Source organism: Ictidomys tridecemlineatus, chromosome 5, assembly GCF_052094955.1.
Source record: "Ictidomys tridecemlineatus isolate mIctTri1 chromosome 5, mIctTri1.hap1, whole genome shotgun sequence".
NCBI lineage: Eukaryota > Metazoa > Chordata > Mammalia > Rodentia > Sciuridae > Ictidomys > Ictidomys tridecemlineatus.
In genome coordinates, this window is record NC_135481.1 from 152,991,178 (window position 1) to 153,011,133 (window position 19,956).

A 19,956-nucleotide genomic window follows, 5' to 3' on the forward strand; every position below is an offset into this window, starting at 1 on the left:
TTGTACAGGATGTACAATGGTTAAAGGTTTTAGAAGACCAGAAAATAGGCTCTGAAATAAGATGTTCATTCATTTATCCCTTTTTACAGAGTCTGTCTCATATATGTCAAAAGCTCTGCCAAGTACCAGTGTTACAGTGATGAGGAAGTTCTGCCTAACAGAATTTGGATTTTAGTTGGGAAGTTAGACAGTTAGAAAGCAATTAAAACAAAGTTTTAGTCACAATTAGGCTTAATTCTCATGTAGAGTATGAAAATTAAATTATATGATAAGATGCTGGCACAGAGTAGGCACTGAAAAATGCTTTTTATTTTTAACAAACTAAACCATTTCACTTGTGAATAGAGAGAACTTATAAACAATAAAATATTGTAATGATTTCAGTAATAAAGGTTGGCACAGAAAGTTTTGCTGCATCATGCAATCTTAAGTGCAACATCCTTGTTCCCATCTTTGTAGACTCTCACTTTTGTCCTTCTAAGACTATTTTTTCCTGTCCAAATTTACCAATTATCTGGTCCCTTTGTGTCTGTGGGTCTGCCTTGAGTTCTAAAATGTATATTATTGATCTGTGTGTGGGAAGCCATTCTCGAACGTGATTGAGCATCTCCCTGATTGGGTGTGAGGTGTTCTGGCTAAACTGTGTCGAACTAATCCCCACCCTCTCTAGGTGCGAGAGCCCATCCGTGTGGGTGTGTGATTGACCATTGACCATGAGACCAATCACTGACCCTGACCTTGGAATGCTGTCCCCCTCGACCTTCATTGGATGGAATTTTCCCATGAATTTCTTGTTCCCCAATAAAAGGCCATCCTCTGGCCTGCTCTCTCGATCTCTCCTGCTAGTCCTGAGTAAGCCTTGCTGCCCCACCGGGTGGTTCGAGGCAGGAGCCAGAGGGAGGGCCCTTTCAGACCTGGTCAAAGAAAAAGGTAATTGAGTCTTGTGTGTTTATTTATTTATTCATTTTTTTAATCTACTTTATTTTTTAATTAGTTATTCAAAACATTACAATGCTCTTGACATATCATATTTCATACATGAGATTCAAGTGGGTTATGAACGCCCATTTTTACCCCAAATACAGATTGCAGAATCAAATCCGTTACACATCCACATTTTTACATAATGCCCTATTAGTAACTGTTGTATTCTGCTACCTTTCCTATCCTCTACTATCCCCCCTCCCCTCCCCGCCCATCTTCTCTCTCTACCCCATCTACTATAATTCATTTCTCTCCTTGTTTATTTTCCCATTCCCCTCACAACCTCTTATATGTAATTTTGTATAACAATAAGGGTCTCCCTCCATTTCCATGAATTTCCCTTTTCTCTCCCTTTCCCTCCCTCCTCATGTCTCTGTTTAATGTTAATCTTTTTCTCCTGCTCTTCCTCCCTGCTCTGTTCTTAGTTGCTCTCATTATATCAAAGAAGACATTTGGCATTTGTTTTTCAGGGATTGGCTAGCTTCACTTAGCATAATCTGCTCTAGTGCCATCCATTTCCCTGCAAATTCCATGATTTTGTCATTTTTTTAGTGTTTATTTTGATCTCACTAGTTAACTTCTATGCTACGAACCTCTTTTATGAAGCCAGGCGGCTGATCTGTGGATGTATTTCTGTACCTAAATCATGCCCCAGTGCCCCACCTCCTTCAGCCATGCTCCACCTACCTACAATTACATATATTACATATATATATATAAAACTGACAAAGCATTGATATTTAGATTATACCTAGTCATATATTCAAATTATTAATCTAGCAAATGGATCAATCCACTAATTAGGTTCTAGACCTCACATTCATTCATTCATTCATTCATTCATATTTTTACTAAGGCTTTGAGGTATTTCTTCTGTTTGGAAGGCAAAGAACCTATCAACCTTTTTCTCTCACCCCTGGGAACTTCTGCATCTAGAGGGTTTGGAGAGAGAAAGAAAAGAAAGGAGAGGGAACAACTCTTTTTTTTCGGGGGTGGGGTGGGATAATTTTAGATTGCCAAAGATTTGCAAGGGTTGTACAGAGAACATACATAGCCTTTAGTCAATTTCTTCCATTATTAAATTGCCATAGCATATTGGTCAAAGCCAAGACCACAGTGTGCATGCAGCCATGGTGCACATGGGTGCATTACTATTAAGTAAAGTCCAGGCTTCCTCTGAATTGCAGGAGTTTCCCCACTGGAGTCTGTTTTCTATTTGTTATGGTTTGAATATGACGTTTCCTCCAAAAGCTTCTGTGTTAATGCTGGAATAGTCAGAGGTGAAATGATTAGATTTTGAGATCTATAACCTAATCAGCTGAGGAATCCATTTGCTGGATTAATCATTTGAATGGTCTTAACTACCTGGAAACTGTAGGCAGGTGGGGCATGGCTGAAGGAAGTGGGGCACTGGGGATATGCCTTGGTATTTCTTTGACTTGTTTCCCTTTCTCTCTCTGCTTCCTGGCCACCATGAGAAGAGCAGCACTCTCCGCCTGCTGTTCTTCCACCACGATCTTCTGCCTCACCTCGATTAGGTTACAGGTCTCCTAATCTAATCAGCGGAGGAGTTGGATGACCGTGTGCTAAACTCTGAAATTGTGAGCCAAAGTAAACCGTTCCACCTCTCAGTCATTCTTGTCAGGTATTTTGGTCACAGAGATGAAAAGCTGACTAACATAAGGTTCCAGGGTCCCATCCAGGATTCCATATGGCATTGAGTCCACGTCTCTTTATGTCCTCTGGTTTGTCACAGCTTCTCAGTCTTCCTTTGCTTCTCATGATTCTGACAGTTGAGAGGAGGCCAGGCATTCTGCTGGGTGCCTCTCAATTTGAATGGGCTGAGGTTTGCTCATAATAGGCTGGGGCTGTGTGCTGTGAGGTCTTGTCAGCCCATCACTTGGGCCACCTGACATTCACATGGCATCGCTGGGACACTGACCTCCACCACCTGGCCAGAACAGTCTTCCAGCTCTCTCCACCAGGGGGTAATTTCTTTCCCTTTTCCTTTTCTTTCTTATTTGGAGGTAGTCACTAATTCCACTCCACATTCAAAGCTGGGTAGAGATGATTAAATTGTACTTCTGGGATGAGGTAGTAGCAACAGAAATTCTATCCTTCCATAAGAAAAATTCTCCTCCTCCAGTAGCGCCCCTACCTGCTGACAGTTGCCACCTAGTCAGTTCATTCAAATTTTTAATCCAGCAAATGGATTAATCTGCTGATTAGGTGACAGGTCTCATAATCTAATCATTTTACCTCTGAACATTCCTGTATTAACACAGGAGCATTTCTGGTATATTTCATAACCAAACTATAACAGACAGAAAACGGTCTCTATCGGGGATAACTCTTGCAATCCAGAGGAAGCCTGGAGTTTAGTTAATAGTAATGTACCGATGTGCACCAGAGGGCTGTGTGTACCCCATTTAAGCTTGTTATAAATATGTTTACCCTGTCTCCTGGGCAAGCATCATTTCTACTGTGTCTGATTCCCTGCTCTAGTTTCTCCTCCAGAGTCATCTGCCTATGGCCCAGCTCCAATAACATGACTCCAAGTTCACACAGTGTCACTGGATACGGACCCCTGAGGTTGAGGATGTCACCTTGCAGCAGCATGAGATTTACACATGTCTTGTTTGACTTGTGTTAAGTATAAACACTTTTAAAGTTAGTTTCCATATTAATAAATTGAGAGTTGCATATAAAACTCTGAATGTCCAATTTCACTTAAGAAGAGCCCATTTCCCTTCATGGCAACCACTGGCTAGGGCTCAGGAGTGGGAGGTGCCTCCTTGGATGGATTTGGGCCAGAGACGCAGTTCACTCTTGCTTCTGGCATTCCCTGTCATATCCTGATGGCTCTCCCTTTCCTTGTTCATTACTTGGCATTTGTTGGCACAAGTTTTCAACTCTTGGCCCTATCTGTAACCGTAGTCCCTTCACCTTCTGAATGTAGCCCTCATTGCTCTAAGGCACATTTTTTTTAAAAAAACTTTTTTTTTCTCTTTCTTCTCTCCTATCTCCCTCCCTAACAAGACTGGGGAGACAGTGTTATCTTTTCTTCCCCTAGCTAATTGCCCTTGAACACACCCACTACAGGAAGGAGATGCCTGCTGAGGATCTGGAAAGTGAATATCTCCCCAATTAACAAGTGAATCTTAACAGCTATCAGAGTGCCCTTGGTCCCCCCCTACCAGAGCACACCTGGAATGTAACCCTTGAAGTTCCTTTAAAAGGCCCCTGTCCCTCCTGATTGAGATAGTCACAGATTTGGGACAGGAGTTCTCTGTGTTTCTCCTTTGCTAGCAAAGCAATAAACCTCTTTTTCCTTTTTCTCAAAATCGGGTCCTCTTTGTTAAATTGACGTTGATTGGCATTGACATTGATTGACAGAGATTGAGCTTTCAGTTACATATCCTCTCCAAGGGGAAGCTGTGGCCATAGCACGGAGGTGGCAGAGCTCGCAGAACTGTGCTTTCTCCTTGAGCCAATCTTAGGACTTGTCTTCCTAATTGGCACCCACCCTGTGTCTTGTGTGCCCTCCTCTCTCTTTGCTCCCTCTCTGCTTCTCATCATCTACCTGCTCTTCAACTCAGGCCCTGAGCTGTCTCTGGACCTTGCATGTATGTGGCTTTAGCTGGGTCATCATGTGAACCAAATCGGAAGGATCTGTGGGCAGCTCTGTTGCTACTCCCACTCCAGTGATCCCATGCTCCCTTCAATGCTGACGGGTCAGTGTCACTCAAAACTCATATGTTTGGAACTCTCATCTCCAAGGTGAAGGTATTAGGAGATGGGGACTTTTGGGAGGTCATATTTTGGACTTTTGGGAGCACCCATATAAATGAGACCTCAGAGAGCTCTTTTTTCCCTTCCACCTTGTGAGAAGGCATTGTCCATGAACCAGAAAGCGGCCCTCACCATGCAACAAGTGGTTCACCTTGTGAATATAGCCCTCGGGTGCTCTGAGGCTTATTATTATTATTTTTTTTTTGGCAGGGCGGTGAGGGTAGGGAGGGTGGGGGGAAAAGGGGTAGTTACCAAAGATTAAACTCAGGGGCACTCGACCACTAAGCCACATCTCTAGCTCTATTTCTTTTTCTTTTTTTTGTGTGTATTTTATTTAGAGACAGGGTCTCACTCAGTTAGTTGCTTAGCACCCCACTAAATTGCTGAGGCTGGCTTTCAACTTTCCATCCTCCTGCCTCTGCCTGCGGAGCCACTGGGATTACAGGCATGCACCACCTTTCGGGCTCTGAGGCTTATTTTTAAATGGAAAGTTTTCCTTTTCCTCTTCTCCCTATCCCCCTCCCTAACCTGTGGATGGGAAACAAAATTACCTTGAATTATCAGTGTTCCACAGGAAGGAGATGTCTGCCTGGAGATCTAGGAAGTAAATGTCTCCTAAATTAACAAGTCAATCCTCCACACACCAACAGGACTCTCTGGGACCCTCTGTCAGAGCACACCCAGAATGTAGCTTTTGAATAACTTCTTTAAATAGCTTCTGTTTTCCCTAATAGGCAGAATTACAGTCTAAGGGACAGGAGTCTCCGCGTTTCTCCTTTGCTAGCAAAGCAATAAGACTTCTTTTTCCTTTTCCTCAAAAAATCGTGACCTCATTATTAAATTGGCATGAATTGGCATTGGGGACAAGGACAGAGCTTTCGGTTACAACCAGACATCAAATCTGCCTTGATCTTGAACTTTGCAGCCTCCAGAACCACGATAAATTTCTGTTGTTCATAAGCCATTCAGTTTATGGTATTTTTTTTTCAAATTTTTTATTTAGCAGCTGGAGTGGACTAAGACAGCAACCAAACAGTATCTGCTCAATGACCAAGTGTCTATAGTATATTCTCTTCTGTGATTTCTGATGGAGTCTGAAAATTCTCACCAGGTTATACTTTTCAACATTAAACAGTGAAATTTCTATTTAAATAGAAATGCTTAGCTGGATGCCATGGAGCATCCCTTTATTCCCAGTGATTTGGGAGATTGAGGCAGAAGGATCACAAATTCAAGGTCAGCTGGGCAACTTAGTGAGCTTCTATCTCATAATAAAAAATAAAAAAGCCTAAGGATGTAGCTCAGTGGTTGTTGAGTGTCCCTGGGCTAAATCCCCACACCATGAAAAAATATTAAAAGTTGTGTTTTTATAAATATTCAAAACAGTGTAGAAGTACATTGTGTCCCCCCATCCCCCCACTTATTCTCCCCTCTTGGGGTAACCTCTCTGTGATGAGGAACCTTTCAAACTTCCCTGACTCCCCTCTTCAGATAACATAAATAAGATTATATTCTCATTTAGTGTGCCTTTTTTCACTTAGTCATAAATTGTTTACATCTTTCCATATGTGTGCAAGTGTTGGGGTCACTCTTTTTAATGGCACCCTGGTTGCATTGTATGGATACACCTAACTTGTTTAACTAGCTCTGGGATTATGAGATTGAAGTTGTTTCCAGGATTTTCTACTGTAAGGAATGCTTTGAAGTGCATCTTTGTTTTTATTTTTTTATTAATTTTAAAAAATTTATATATGACAGCAGAATGCATTATAATTTATATTACACTAGAGAGCACGATTTTTCATATCTCTGGTTGTATTCAAAATATATTCACACCAATTTGTGTCTTCATACATGTACTTTGGATAATGATGACCATAACATTCCACCATCATTTCTAACCCCATGGCCCCTTCCTTCCCCTCCCACCCCTCTGCCCTATCTAGAGTTTGTCTATTCCCCCATGCTCCCCTTCCCTACCCCACCATCAATCAGCCTCCTTATATCACAGAAAACATTCAGCATTTGTTTTTGGGGGACTGGCTAACTTCATTTAGCATTGTCTCCTCCAACTCCATCCATTTACCTACAAATGCCACAATTTTATTCTCTCTTATTGAGTAATATTCCATTGTGTATAAATGTCACATTTTTTTGTAAACCACTCATCTACTGAAGGGCATCTAGGTTGGCTCCACAATTTACCTACTGTGAATTGTGCTGCTATAAACATTGATGTGGCTGTGTCCCTGTAGTATGTTGTTTTTAAGTCCTTTGGGTATAGACCAAGGAGAGGGATAGCTGGGTCAAATGATGGTTACATTCCTAATTTTCCAAGGAATCTCCATTCTGCTTTCTGTATTGGCTACACCAGTTTGCAGTCCCACCAGCAATATATGAGTGTACCTTTTCCCCCACATCCTCACCAACACTTATTGTTGTTGTTTGTATTCTTAATAGCTGCCATTCTGACTGGAGTGAGATGAAATATTAGAGTGGTTTTGATTTGCATTTCTCTAATTGCTAGAGATGATGAACATTTTTTCATATATTTGTTGATTGATTGTATATCATCTTCTGAGAAGTGTCTGTTCAGGTCCTTGGCCCATTTATTGACTGGGTTTTTTGTATTTTTGGTGTTTATCTTTTTGAGTTCTTTATATATCCTAGAGGTTTGTGCTCTATCTGATGTATAATTGGTAAAAATTTGTGGAGCGCATCTTTGTACATGCAGCTTTGCTGTGAAATTCTTGTTAGGATAGCTGGTGCAAATATCCATGGGAGACACAGCTCTGAGTTCAAGCAAAGGTTTATTGCCAGGCTGCCCTTCTGCAAGTCACAGCAGCCTGCTGAAAAAACTTCTTAACTATATAGTCATGTACAATGGAGTAGTTAAAAAATAACCCATCTGGTCCTGTGATTTTTACTTGACATCTTTGTTGTGGTTTCAGTAGTTAGGGACTCTTTGGGGGCAGGCCTAAGGGGAAGGTCATGCCTGGGTGGGTGGGCAGGTGCTGATTTTCAAAATGGAGTTACTTTGGCCTAAGGACCTAACAATTCTTTCTGCAGAAGAGCACCCTAGTGAACACTTAAAAGTACTCATTGTGCCCTGCTGCAGTGCTAAGTGCTTTAAATGGGTCTTCTTTACTTTTCAGAGCATCTTGAATTTATAGATAACAAACCCAAGGCACAGAATGGTCAAGAAATAGCCCAAGGGCACACATGCAATAAGCAGTTTAAGAAACAATGTGTGCTATGTATTTAAAATTTTAAGAGCTATTACCAAATTCTTTCTAAAAAGACTGAAAAAGTGCTTCTCAGTTGCCAGTGACTGGTAGGGTCTAGTTCTTTACCCTTTTGCCATTGCCAATATTATATCTTTGCTAATATTATGAAAGAAAAATGTTAGGTTGTTTTGCTTGTTTAAATTTGTATTTGTCTATTAATGAGATTGAGTGTTTTTTTTTTTTTTTTTTTTTAATAATACTGGGAATTGAATCCACAGGCACATCCTGAGCTACATCCGCAGCCCTTCTTATTTTTATTTTGAGGCAGGGTCTTACTTAGTTGCTGAGAATTGGACTCAACCTTTTGAACCTCCTGCCTCAGGCTCCTCTGTGACTGGGATTACAGTCATATTCCACTGTATCTGGTGTGCTATGGTTTAGATACTGTGTAAGTGTGTCCCCCAGTGGTTCATGTGTGGTCCCTCGTATAGTAATGTTTAAGAGATGGTGGGACATAAGACCCTGGGCCTAGTGGGATGGGGAATAACATTAGCCAACAATAAAATATCTGAAGATATTTTTCTTCCTCACTGGGTCTCAGGACTTTATTTTTAGCCACTCCAGACCCCAGGGACCACTGTTTTGGGTGCTGCTTGAGCAAGGTCCTTAAGTCCTTTGTTTTCACACATAAAAAGTGTCAATAATGACAGAAAAAAGTTCCCGTGGTTATAATGTTACCAGCAGGAGGTCAGGATGGGGTCTGTGTTCCATCGAGTCCAAGAACACTGAGAATAACAAAAAAAAAAAAAAAAAAAAAAAGAAAGAAAGGGTTCAGAACACCTGGCACCGTGCCTGGGAGGGTTAAGAGTGCTTCCTGCTAGGGCTGACCATCCTACTTTTATGGGCATAAAAGGGGTCTGGTTTATTTTAAAAATTAATGGTTGGGTTTTGAGTCTAGGAGTCTTGGTGTTATGTGATTCAAGCTTGCTGCTAGGGTTTGCTGATTGGTCTGTGCCTTGGAACTATGAGCTGCTTGAGCAACTTCAGCTTTCTAGAGTTGTCTCTGTGGTTTAGAGCTCATGGCCTTGTGATGCAACTTGTGATAAGGGAGGAGGGGAGCACTTGGGCTCTCTACCTAACTGCCTAGCATTTCCCCTATCTCCACGATGTGGGTGAATCCCACAAACCTCTTCAAGTGCTTAGTTTGTTGCTTGCATACACAAGTGTCAAAGTTTGACTGACCTTAAAATATAGCTTATGGCCACTACCAGATATCAATTTCTGGGGGCTGAAGCTGTCCCTTGCCTCTCCTACTGAGACCAGGGTAAAATGACAGTCAGCATAGGTAATGAATGATTGGACCAGGAAGATAGATGCTGATCAAAAGGAAATAAAACGCTAGTTACCCCCAGAGCACTTTCTCCTCCTCAGCAGTTGCCAAAGTCACCTGCCTCCAGGGAATTGTTTTTCTCATCAAGAAATTGTTAATGAATACCCCCTGGATGGTTCTCTTCCTGTCCTTGGTCACGCCACTTTTTGGTCGTGTAGGCAAGATAAGAGGAGGAAGGGGCATGAGAAGAAAGGAAATCTGAAATCTATAAAAGGGGGAAGACACCTCCCTAGGGTACTAGCTCTGGATCCCCTCCTCTATGGAGGACACACACACTCTCTCTATTCTATCCTTTAAATAAAACTTTTTGCTCATCCCTTGGCATTTCTCGGGTGTTCTATCTTCAGTACCAGGGGAACAGGACCCCATCCTGATTTTCAACACTTGTCTCACTAGGAGTCACTCTCAGAGACTTTTCGGAGCCCTGTGAGGTCACATCCTGCCTCGTGGCCAACCCTATACCCAGAGAAGGTATCCCCAGCTGTGTTGATGTGGTAGGAACATGCACCAAAGTACAAGTTCAGGTCATACCAATGTCCCTGCAGACACTTGGCATGTCATTTGTGCATCTGAGTCTCAGTACTTGATGGAGAACTATGAGCAACACACCAAGGGGATGGGGCTGAGAGGACATCACTGCCAGTCAGTCCCTGCCCCAGTCTGCAGGGGATGCATGAAGTTTGTATTCCTGAAGCACACACATGCTCTCCACTCTTGGGCTGAGATATGCAATGCAGGGCTCTCTTCTCACCTTGGGGAGACCGCTCTATCTTCTTGCTTTGGACTGGCAGGGTGAGGAGCAGATGACTCCTCTGCATCAATGGTGACAACCTGAGGTCACAGAAGGGGTTAAATGGGGATGGGGAGAAAGAGTGGAGATTGGAAGGTCCCTGCAGAGGGTGAGCTCTGCTTTCTGACAAGTTCTCACCTCCAGAGCCTGAGGCTCAGGGAAGAAGTGATGCTTGTACCTAACAGAACTGGGCTGGAGATCAGGCTCTGGGTCTGGCCAACAACTGCATCAGCTGGTGGAGGCCAGAGTGCATACAAAGCTTTGGTGATCTTTGGGTGGCCTTGGGATGAGAACAAGTCAACCCAGTCATGACAGACTTTCCCTGCTCACTTTGGACTTTCTAGCTGATTTTTTGTTGTCCTGGGTCCTGGTAGGATGAGCTGAGGAATAGGTTGATTTAAGATACTTATTTTCCTTGCAGTGGCCTCCACTTAGCAACATTAACCCTCACAATATTTTTCAGAGACAGGAAAAGCAGAAGTCATACAGTGAACTCAGGCTAGGAACTGAGACTCAGATGTGTAAGGGGCATACCAAGCATGTGAAAGGGTATGGAAGTGATCTGAACTCTACCCCTGATGTGTTTTCCTACCACATCATACTAGCTGTGGTGCCTTCCCAGTGTATAGGGTTGATGACTAGGCAAGATGTGACCTCACAGCGCTCCACTATGTCTCTGAGAAAGACTCCTTTGTTCCTTTTTGGGGTTCCCATCTCATGGAGAGTCAGCATTGGTTTGGACCACCAAAATCAAGAACTGACCATGTGGCTGGGACACAAGATCCAGCCTTGGGAATGTGTCACAAAGACCCACATAATTTCCCCAGGAAATAAACTGGGTCACAGAAACCTTGTTGGAATGGAGATTGTGCCTTAATGCTAACCTAGGAAGGGCCACTCAGAACCAGGTGGGGAGAGAGTTCTGATTAATCTTGAACTCTCTGGCGAGGTGAAGTAGAACTTCCGGGAGGAATGGAATTGAGGCTGAAATGGAATTGAGTTTGCCAACCATTGAGACCTCATGACACCAATGAAGGGAGACCAAACAGCTTGAACCAGGGCACAAATTCTTACGTGTATTCACCGGAGGAGCCAGGGTAGCATATAAGGAATTTATGGCGTATCATGATAGAACCCTCCAAGTTTCAGAAATTAGAAATTAGGTTTGATGGACACAATCCTGGCTTCTCATTTCTTCATGGGTCTGTGGGCGTTTTCCCTCCTTTAGGATCATTATTTTATTCACTTTCTGAAAATGTGACAGATGCAAGTATTGGTTTATAAATTCATGAAAAATCACACTAAACTGGAAATAGTTTATATTGTGGAAAAGTACACACCCATCTAATAACAGTGATTACTGGAAGCATTTGGGGTTGGAACTGGGTTGCATGTTAGTCTTTTCCTTTATCTATAGCATCTGCATTTTGGTTTCAGTGAAGATACATTGATCTGTGACTCATGGAATTAATGATTTAACATTTACAAAATTTAAAAAGTAGTCCATGATTTTTCAAACTAAATTTGGGCAATAGAGAAGTGCAAAAAGTAAAAGAATGTAAAACCTTTCCCTAGAATTTCCCCCAGAACCAGTTCTCCAGAGGGACTTATTTTCATTTTATTGACTAGATTTAAGCCATATTTTTCTAGGTTATTCATTTACATTCTTATAATTCTTATTTTCTTCCTTACTTCATTCAGTTGTTCCCAATTTCTAAGTTGGATGCTTAGTTATACCCCTAAAGTTAAGTGGTACTTGCTTTTAATTGTTCCTTGCCTGTACACTGGGTGACTTGCTAGATGGCATTTTGTTATTGTTCAGTTCCAAGTGGCTTATCATATCCATCGATGATATCTTCTTTGACTTATTCATTATTTTATTTTTCCATGAACAATTTAGAAGATATTTTAACATTTTCAAACATATGGGGTTGTTTTGGTTTTCAATTCATATAGGCGATCAATATGCATATTCTGAAAGTACAAAAATAACTTCTCAAGGTAAAAGAGAAGGACTGACAATCCAATGAAGAAATGGACAACAGTTTTGAATCAACAGTTTGGAAAAGATAAAAGGTAGGAAATATGTAGACAGTTGACTTTGTAAGTAATTGGGGGGAGAGAGAGAGAGAGAGAGAGAGAGAGAGAGAGAGAGAGAGAGAGAGAGAGAGAGAGAGAGAGAGAGAGAATATGAATGCAAACAGGTGGGGGACAAGGTAAACCCTTCCAGAGCACATCCCCAGTGACTTATTTCCTCCAGCCATGCCTCCCTACCTGCAGTTTCCCTCCCAGTAGTCCACTCTACCATCAGTGGATTAACTCACTGCAGAGATTAGAGCCCTCAGGATCCAATAGATTCTCCAAAACTCAGTTCTGAACATTGCTGCACTGGTGACCAGATCTGAACACGTGAGACTTTGGGGGCATTTCAAATTCAAACCATGAAGCTGGTTCATTGTGTTGGCTCATTTTTTTCCCCTGCTTGACTTATAGGTTGTTATAATTAAAGCTTCATCCCGGGTTTCATAAACTGACTTCCAGACCACTCAAGTATAATCGAATCAAGCCTTTATTGAAGCGCACCGGTGGCGGCTGACCAGAACATAAAGCTGTTCCCCTGATCAGCCCCAAACAATTGCAAGGGTGAAAACCACAAAAGTGATGTTCGGGGGGTGTCTAGCCAATGCAAGCAAGCCAGGTTACAGAAGCGGGAGAGTGCAGTCAAGCGGAGGGAAGCCTAACCAATCACAGTTAGCCCAGTCACCCCAGTTACAGAAACAGAGCCCCGTTACCCTAGTTACAGAAACAATGCCCTGTTAGGTAGTTTCGTGTTCTCAGAGATTTCTATAGCAAAAGGAAAAGAACATTTTGCCCTGGTCACGACCCTTCTGCTTGGCATGGTTGTTTTACAGGATGAAGTCATAAAACAAAATGGAGTCACATTTGCTTCTGATATCACAGGTTATGGAGAGAGAGGTTGAATCTTGCATTGTGTTGGTGGTGGATTTGTCTACTCCTTTTGGTCTTTCAGGGTTTGCTCTGGATCTATGTTATTTCATGCTACAGGTTTAGACCTGGTGGATTTTCCATTTGGATGGCACTTTCTATCATTCTGGAATATTCATCATCTGTGTTTCTGCTAGAAGCATAATACCTCTGGCATTAGTCATACCCCGAGTGTTTATTCTGTTAGCTTCTTCCTGTAATTTTTCTTATCATTTTAGTTTCAATTCTCCTGTTACCTTATATTCTAGAAGTTTGCTTTTTATTTCATCCCTTTTGTTTTGTGGCACTGTGGATTGAATCCAGGGGCACTCTACCACTGAGCTCTATCACCAGCCCTTTTAAAAATCTTTTGTTTTGAGACAGGGTCTTACTAAGTTGCTGAGGATGGCCTCGAACTTGTGATCCTCCTACCTTAGCCTGCTGAGTCACTGGGAGTGCAGATATGGTACCAGTGTGCTTGGCCCTTACATTTTATTCTTGCATTAAGTATTTGATTAGTTTTATTCACTAAACATTCACTGATGACATTATGCAGATGCATGTTTATCAGACTGGAGAAGATAAGCATGTAGCACCCTTGCCTGCTGAGGGCCTGTGCTGTGTCTGCCCTCTCTAAGGACATCATCTCGTAGCAACTTATCAACTTGAAGTATTTTTTTTAGTTTATTTATTTTTCTTTTTTATTTATGTATGACAGCAGAATGCATTACAATTCTTGTTACACATATAAAGCACAGTTTTTCATATCTCTGCTTGTATACAAAGTATATTCACACCAATTGTGTCTTCATATCTGTACTTTGGATACTACTGATCCTCACATTCCACCATCATTAATAACCCCATGCCCCCTCCCTTCCCCTCCCACCCCTCTGCCTTATCTAGTCAACTTGAAGTTTGTGTAAGGACCAAGCACAGTTCATCCCCAGCCCAACACAGTTCTTGACTCTCAGGAGACAATGACAGCTGTGCCTCGTTTCATCTGGCAAGTCTCAAAGTATGGTTGTCAATCAGCATCACCAGCGCCAGATGGATACTGGCTTTTCAACTTTATCTGTGGGGATTCTTTGTGCCTTGCTGGATTAGTCAGCTTTCCATCACTGTAACAAAATACCTGAGATAATCAATTTTAAAAGATGAACAGTTTATTTTGGCTCACAGTTTTAAAGATTGCAGTCCATGATGACTTGACCTGGTTGTTTTAAAACAGGCCTGAAAACAGAGATCGCGGCAAGGCACACAGTGAAGCAAAGTTGCTCAGCCCATGGCAATGCAAAGTGAAAGAAAGAGAGATGGGAAGGGGCTGGGGAACTCATATCCCCTCAGGGACACACACCCCATAACCTAACTTCCTCCCACTGTGCTACACCTCTGAAAACTTTCACCACCTCCCAATAGTGTCACCCGCTGGTAACCAGACCTTTAACACAGGAGTCTGAGGCCGGAGGGCGCTCATCCAAATATGGCACTTATGTTTCAAGTAACTTCAGGAAGGAGGTACATTTGCTCCTGTCAGGGGCCTGAAGACTGTGAATCTAGGTCTACTTCAACTTCAATCTTCAGATTTTAGTTGTCTGCCCCAGAGGCAGGGAGCCTTCCAGATCCTAACCATGGTGGGTGTCTTCTCAGGGGAGAGTCCTTTCTTTTTCAAACTCTAAGGTTTCTCTCTAGTCTTGGAACTGCCTCAGTCCTACCTGCAGGAGGGCAGAGCCTCTGATCTTGTTCTCCACCCTGTTCTGCTCTTAGGGAAGCTCTCTGCCTCCCCACGGTTGACTGTGGATGGCCTTCTGCCTCAACCAGTTCTCACAATCCACCTCCTATCCACGAGGGTCAGGCAACGTCTTTTCTCCTTCTCACCTATCTTGGACATACTGTAAGTCCAGGCTTCCTGGCCTCACGACTCAATTGCCCTGTGACTTTGGGTTACTTTTTAAGAACTTCTCTGAACCTCAGTTTCCTCATCTGCAAAATGGCCACATATCAGTACCTTTATGGCAGTTTGTTTTTTTTTTTGTCCCTTTCCTCTTCTCTTTTCTATCCATTTTCCCTCAGAGCAACTGTTAAAGCAAGGCCATCAGGAATCTGAACTGTGTATTAAATAAGACGAAGGCTTAACTAACAATAGCTTAGTGGTTTCTTTGAAAATATTTCACCTTTTGATCCGTTCTGCTGTCGTCTTATTGTCACTGGTTTTTCAAGAGGGCCGACAACAAGACAAAAGACCTTAACAGAAAAATATCTCTAGGTCGCTGGCACAATAAAGCTGCAATGAGAATTCAAGTATCTCTTGCCTTTGAGTCATTATGAGAGACAGATAAGTAAACAGCAGCACAAAATGACAGCCCCCACACATGGCCCTTTGAAGGTAATCTGAATGTCAGCGTTTAAACACAGCTAGCATGTCTTGGAATCACTGGAATCTTCCCAAGACTGGGGTGTCATGTCCTTTGAAAGTTCCTCAAAAGATAAAACTCCACTGATTGCCCATATATTTTGACTCCTGTATGTGTAATGAATGCCTCCGCTTCTATTGCCAGATGCTCTGCAAGGGGATGAGGTTTTAATCAGCAGTCCATAAAATTCCCTCCCATTTTTCAGTGTAATGGACCTGAATGCTGTTATTGCTACTTGCTCATTATTTGGCGTGGCTTAGGAGATCACTGGTTGCTTGGCAGTCACAGGCTAAGAAAAGTTCAGGGACTTTTGTTTGTTCCTCCTCTTCTGGATGTTTGTCTCCTCTCTCCCATTTTCTTTCAAGGTATTTTTTTCCCCCTCCAAGAGATAGATGTGTCTATGCATCCATCCATCCTGAGGACTCCCTACAGGAACCTGTCTGTGGCACATGTACCCATCCAGAAAAGCCCCGTCTCCTGGCGGCTGGTGCCACAGCTTTCAGCATTAGCTTACCAGGCCTTCAGAAGTCCACAGAGGGTACCCTCCGGGAAGGGGATTTAGCAAGTAAGGAAAAAAAAGAGGGAGAGAGGCTAGTCAAGGCTCTGGTAACTAACCTGGGGCCTCCTGAAGACCTGGGAAACAGGGGCTGCAGGTACGACAGGTGTGGTGTGAGGGCAGAGGGTAGGTAAGGGGTCTCGGTTCAGAGTGAACCATAAGTTAGGTGATTGGGCATTCTGCCCCAGGTTAGCAGGCAATCAAGGACTTTGGGGAGGGATCTTCTGGAGTTCAGGAGGCCTACAAGTGGATAGCAACTCACGCTGTTGGTATTTAGAGGGCAGATTTGGGAAGGGAGGTGCAAATATAGAAGAAACTATGTACCGAGGCTTCAACAGCACCAGAGAGTCCTGGGAAGCCTCTCCAGGGCTGTCCCTGATTATTGTCTTTAATCTCTGATTTCTTTAGCATCATGAGCTCAAGCATCTTTTCTCCCAAAGGCTGAACTCTCCTCCTTCACGCGTTCCGTCTAAAATCATAACAATTTTAGAACAACAAACAGGAAATCCCTTCAGTCACTTAAATAGAAACAATCATTTGAGACAATTGAGTAGATAAGTTGGCAGGAGGATGATTTCCCCCATTTTTATGTAGTTGGTTGTTGGGGTTTGGATATGATTAGACATAGTCCCCTAAAATCCCCTGTGCTGGAAATTTTGATGCTGATTCCTACTGTGGCAATGCTGAGGGGCAGTGAAACCTTTAGGAGGTGGGACCTAGTAGAAGATGATTAGGGTGTTGGGGGTACCACCTTGAGCAGTAGTTTTCTTGGGAACTCAGGTAGTGGCTTTGAGAATGGGTTCTTATTGTTATAAAAAGTGTGAGTTTGGCCCCTGAATTTCTTTGACTTATATATATATATGCATATATATTTATTATTATTAGTATTTTTAATGTGCATTCTTCTGCACAGCATTTTTATGTGCAGTGATCCTCACCAGAATCACCTGAAATTGGGCTTTCAGCCTCCAAAAACAGTGACTTAAATAAACTTCTTTATAAAATGCCCAGCTTCAGTATTTTGTTACAGAAAAGAAAAACAGCACAACACTGGTTTTTGCCTTATTAAATTCAGAGTAACATGTCTGAAAACCCTAGGGGCAGGAAAGGCTTTTAAAGACCTGCTGGTCTGCTCTCCTTTTCACACTTGGAAAAACTGAGGTCCAGAGATGGAACATGATTTACCCAAGGCCTCATGCCATATTTGAGGAGCATGGTGGTCAGACTACTTAGCTGACTAATTTCTCTGTGCCCTCACAGCTGACAGGTCTATTTTTCAGGGTCGATGCCCACTTTGGTATCTGTGGCACTAAGAAATATAAAGGAGTTCCTACCTGGACAGAGCACTCATGGAAGAGCCATCCACTGGATCTGAAATCCTGCCCTGAGAGATCCGTTACTGGAGTGTTCCCTAACCAGAGAGAACTCCTGCCTTGCTACCCTCTACAGACACATTTCTGTGGAAAGGTTTTGAGCATTACGTGGCTCGTGTTTGCTCCAATACTCTGGAGGCAGGGCAGAGAGAGGGCTGTGGGTGCTTAGAAGTGGAAGGACTCTTGGTGGAAGAAGGGAACCCTGAACAAGCAGGGACCTGTAAGCAGGGAGAGCCTTGTTCTTTCCAGCTGGGTGGTCCACCAGCACGTGGCCCTGGACATTCTCCACACTTCTCCATGATTTCAGGAGATAATTTGTCTGCTCTAGTCACCTGTGGCTCTCAAGGTCTTTGGGAAGAGAGGGCTTTGGAGAGAAGGCTCACTCACTGATCTACAGGGAATGAAGAGATCAGGGACGACTACTGGGGACAGAATAGGTGTGGAGTGGGTCTAGGAGAGTAGAGTCAGCAAGAGTCCATCTGGTCCAGACACGGAACCTTTCCTGCAGTCTTTCACAGCCGTGGATGGTACACTTGTTGGCTGTTGGCTAGGGGCTGGTTTCTAGGGGTTATGAATGTCTCCGTTACATGCACCATCTCCCTCCCCACTGGCAATCCTGGCAAATCTTTCATGAGAGATGGTCCCTGCTATAATTTGAACCTGATATGGTCCCCTATTCCCCCAGGTGTTAAGGTCTTGGTCTTCAGCTTGGCATTATTGGGAGGAGGTGGATCTTTTAAGATGTGGGGCCTAGTAGAAGGTGTTGTTAGGGCCCTGCCCTTGAAGGAGATAGTTGCACTCTGGCTCTTTCTCTCTCTTCTTTTTTGCTCTTGGCCAAAAGATAAGCAAATTTTCTCAGCACAAGGCATCTGCTATAACTTGCTGCCTTGTCACAGGCCCAAAGCAATGGGAGCAATCAGTCATAGAGAGAAACCTTGAAAACTGTGAGCCCAAATAACCTTTTTCTCTCTATAAGTAGATTAATCTCATGTATTTGTTACAGTAACAAAAAGTTGACAAACACAAACTCAGAACAAAAAACTCCAAAACAATTTGCTATTTGGGTCATGATCACCTGTGTCTCCAGCTCTGTGAGACACACGAAGATGACCTGGGATCTTTAAAAATTTGGGCTTTTCATTGGGTAAACAAAATAGTTTACTCTACCCAAGGGCCCTGGGACTACCCGCTGACTTGATTGAGATACAGTGTCAATGCTGATGTGAAGGAGAGAAAATGGGATGAATGCTGGGACTACACTGGAGGGTGATCGCAAGGTTGTTGACCCAGTGAATGTGGGTGACAGATGCAGAGGGTGGGTGTGGGGGCAGAATAAATCTGTTTGTAGAGTTCTTGGATAAGTGGGAATAGACTCTGCAGGGGAAAGGGAATGGTTGAAGAAAAAGGGAATGTCTGGTCTCAGACACAGAGTACCAGGTTTTGACTGAATTTTCAGGGGCTGTTATTCAACATTAGAAGTGGAGAGGGTGGCCATTAGTTGAGTGTGGGGTAAGAGCCCTTTCTAAAGTAAATGAGGGCAATACCTGGGGCCTTGTTGGGAGGGAAGGATGACACCTACTCTAGGCTGCAGTGAACAGGTGTCCTGAGTGGGGGCAGTCATGCAGTCAATGGGGGCCTTTTCTGTAAAGAATTTTACGGCAATCATAAAACTGCCTGCAATCTGTCTGCTTTTATTACAACCAGGGAATGACAGTATTAAACAATGTCAGTGATAAAATATTGCTTCCTGAAAACACTCTTTTTTTGTCAAAGTTCTAAATAATTGGTCTGATTATTGTTGAGCATGTATATATGCACACACACATATATATAATTATATATATGTATAAAATAACATGTTACACATGTATATATTTTATGTCACATGTTATATGTATATCTAGATATTATACATATGTTTGAAGTTAGCAGACATGCATTACTTAGCCTTTCATAAACAGTGTGTTCTACATAGCAGTTAATTGGAAAACTTATTTCCAGGAGTAGCCCCTGACATACTTATATTTTGCTTTTTTAAAAAGTTAAAAGGTTTTTCATTTTTTTTCTTCCTTCTTCCTTGCTCTTTCCTTCCTTCCTTTCTTCTTCATCCTCCTCCTCCCCCCAGCCTCTTCCTCCTCCTTATCCTTCTTCTTCTTTTGCACAGTTGGGGTTGAACCCAAGGCCTTGCCCATGCTAGGCCATTACTGGGCTACACCCTATGCTTTTCTTTTGAGAGTTAGCTTACAAACTCTCAGAATCCTTCAAGCTTGCTTCTTATTGTATCTTTGCAGTTCATGTCTTCAAACCCCCTGGTTTAAACAGTTTAAACAGTTGGTTCTGAATAAAACATGATCACAAAGTGTTTTTAAAGAGAGTGAATAGAACTTGAATTCTGGCATTTTATGTGATAGCTTAGAGATTTAATGTATGTTTAAAATGTAAACT